This window comes from Dioscorea cayenensis, unplaced genomic scaffold (assembly GCF_009730915.1).
Source record: "Dioscorea cayenensis subsp. rotundata cultivar TDr96_F1 unplaced genomic scaffold, TDr96_F1_v2_PseudoChromosome.rev07_lg8_w22 25.fasta BLBR01000342.1, whole genome shotgun sequence".
NCBI lineage: Eukaryota > Viridiplantae > Streptophyta > Magnoliopsida > Dioscoreales > Dioscoreaceae > Dioscorea > Dioscorea cayenensis.
In genome coordinates, this window is record NW_024086733.1 from 53648 (window position 1) to 56871 (window position 3224).

Below are 3224 nucleotides of genomic sequence, written 5' to 3' on the forward strand. Positions count from 1 at the left end.
CACATAGGTGGATTCCTCAAAGTTTGTGACATGCCCAAGATTAACATTGTTTCTGATGACGCAATTAGACTTCGCTTGTTTTCATTCAAATTAAAGGGGAGAGCCAAGCAGTCACTCCAAGCCCTTCCTCGAGCATCTATCACTACATGGGAGCAGCTTGTCGAAGCATTCTTTGCTCGGTATTTCCCTCCATGGAGAATGACCAAGTTGCGTCAAGAGATTACACCATATTCACAGTTAGACACTAAATTATTATTTGATGCATGGGAGAGGTTTAAAGATTTGTTGAGGAAATGTCCACATCATAACCTCCCGGAATGGATGGAAGTTTAGATATTTCATCAAGGCCTCAATCATAATACAAGACAGTTTATAGATTCAGCGGTAATAGGATCACTTGACAGTAAGACCCAGGAGGTGGCTAAACAATTAATTTAAGAAATAACCATGAAAAATTATCAGTAGAATTCAAGAGGCAAATCACTTGCCAAGCTAGCTAAGATGATTGAGGTTAGTAATGATACCGCATTAGCTGCCCAGGTGGAGGCATTAAGTAGAAAGATTGACAATTTGTCTACTCAAAAATCAGTTGTAGTCATGGCTTGTAATACTTGTGGGGAAGGACATGCTCCCTCAGACTGTTCCATTGTAGGGATGACACATAGACCCGTCAAACAAGTAGATTTCGTCGGTAGTGCCCCAAGACAATAAGGAAATCACTACAGTGGCACATATAACTCTGATGGTGGAAGCACCCCAATTTCTCTTGGGAAGGTCAAGGACAATAGCAAAAACCTCGGCTAGGATTTTCTACTCACCAACAGAATGATAAGAGACCTGCATTGGAGGAATTGCTTACTCAGTTCATTCGATGTGTCTGAGACATCAAGTTGCAACTTAATCGGACAATAGGGTTCCGAGGTATAGGGGCATCATTGAGAAACTAACGAGGCTTCTCTTGAACTTGGAGGAAGCAAGCAAGACAGATTGCAAACTATTGTGCAAAGGTAACCTCAAGGAAGTCTACCTAGTAACACTAAGCCAATCCCCATGAGCATCTCAAGGAAATCCCTCTTGAGTGGTTAAGAGTTGGGAATGGGTAGTGAGCGAGTAATGGATAAAAAGGGCCGAGGAAATTGAGATTGTCGAAGGTCCAACAAGGGAGGAAGAACATACGGCAACTGATGAGAAGAAAGCACCATCATTAGTGAAGGAGTATGTTCTTTGCCTCCCTTATCCTTTAAGATTGAAGAATGACCTCATGGATGAGCAATTCAAGAGATTTCTGGACTTGTTGAAGCAATTACACATCAATGTACCGTTTGTGGAATTCTTGTCCCAAATGCCAAAGTACACTAACTTTCTCAAGGATTTATTAACAAACAAATGGAAACTTGAGGAGATATCTACGGTGATATTGAGCGAAGGGAGTTTGGCATTGCTTCAAAACTAGCTATCGAAGAAGCAAAAAGATCTAGGGAGTTTTACTATTCCTTGCAAAATTGGTGATTTGGTTAATGAAAAGCCCTAGCAGATTTAGGAGCTAGCATTAATGTAATGCAATACACCATGTTTAGAAAATTTGGACTATTTGACCTTAAACCGACTAGGATGACATTGCAACTGCAGTTCTGGTGACCAGCTTTGTGATAACCAGTCTACAATAGCCATTGCTAAAAATCCACCTCTTCATGGAAGAACCAAACATATAGACATCGGGTATCATTTTATTCATGGATTAATTAATGATAAAACAATCTCAGTTCAGCATTATAGTTCTAGTGAGCAACTTGTTGATATCTTTACCAAACCCTACCCGTGGAGATGCATATTTTTCTCAAATCAGAGCTTGGTGTCATCACTATTCAATCAAGGGAGGGTGTTGAGATGTGCTTGAAGAGTCAAGAATGAGATTATAAACTTAACCCAACATGAGATGAGAAAGATTAGTAATGAGGCCTAGAATAGAGCATGGAGTGCACTGCTAGTAGTACTAATGAGTGTACAACATTCATGTATTTTATATCACTTTGTACATTTATTCCACATATATTACAACCTTATTATGGAATTTGATACTAACACTAGTGTGTTTCACAATATTAGGCTTAGGTCAGCACTTCAAGATGAGAGAGGGCCAAAAGAAGCATTTTAGACCTTCAACGAATGAGTCAGAGCTCTCTTGGCGTCATTTGAACAAGGACAAGGAAAACTGAGATGCTTATGAGCAGTTTACAACCTACTTTACGGCCATAAGTAGATTCCAAAGAACCTTGTGGGCATGCTTTTAACTGTAAAAGGGATTCAGAGCCAAATTAGAGGACCTTACAGGTACAGCTTAAGCTCGTAAGGATGCTTGTAAGGACCATCTAAAGGATTTTATGACCACAGCATACGCCCATAAGGGCGGCCGTAGAAGCAACAGATTGAACACTCTACGGTCCGGTAACTACGGTTGTAAGGCTGGAGCGATGCCTACAAATAGTGGAGACTTACGGACATGACTTCTTTGCGTAAGTATTTACGTAAGGCTATGACTCATCTTTTCTAGGTCCCTTATGGCCACGTCCTTACGCCCATAAGTAGCCCGTAATTAATCTGGTATAAATAGAACTAATATGGACTTTTAGGGCATTCTTTATGGGCAATTCTTAGAGGCAAAGGGATTGAGGAAGAAAGAAGATGAATCTCAAACACTCAAGGGAGTTATTTTGAAGGAAAATTCTAGATTCAAATTCAGAGAGATTGAGATTGTAGCCATCAAGCTCACCTTGGCGGTGTGCGTGAAAACTTTCCTAGGACTTCTTCGGTGATCCTCCATCGGCACAATTGAGAATGTGGTTTTCATATTTTCATGTAGCCTATTATTTGTGTCTTGAATGCTTTCCCTTCTTTAATGAAGGGCTAATTTGTAGATGTTTGGGCATAGTTGATATCTAGGGTTTATTTCATTGACATTGGTTGTTAGATCTTTGATGCTTTAGTTGTTTCCTCATTTGTAATCATCTCTATTTGAATCTAATTGTGTGGTTTTGTGAGATGATTTCTATTTGTGGTGAGAGCCCATGGTTTTCCAGAAACATCTGATGTGCTTTGTGCCAAGGAAGAAATTCCCATCTAGCATAAGACCGCCGCCAATCGAGGGGATTGTGAGTAAGCCTCTAGTTAGGGTACTTTGGAGACTCTGTCTACATCAATCCTCCCAGTAAGCAATACGTAACTGA

At 40.2% G+C, this 3224-nt stretch overlaps 1 non-coding gene across 1 annotated transcript; it reads right to left on the reverse strand.

Annotated features, from left to right (window-relative positions):
• Positions 1-204: 204 nt before the first annotated feature.
• On the reverse strand, positions 205-311 carry LOC120254101. Its single transcript, XR_005534523.1, has one exon. It is a non-coding gene; the product is annotated as a small nucleolar RNA R71 (small nucleolar RNA).
• Between the last annotated feature and the right edge of the window lie 2913 nt (positions 312-3224).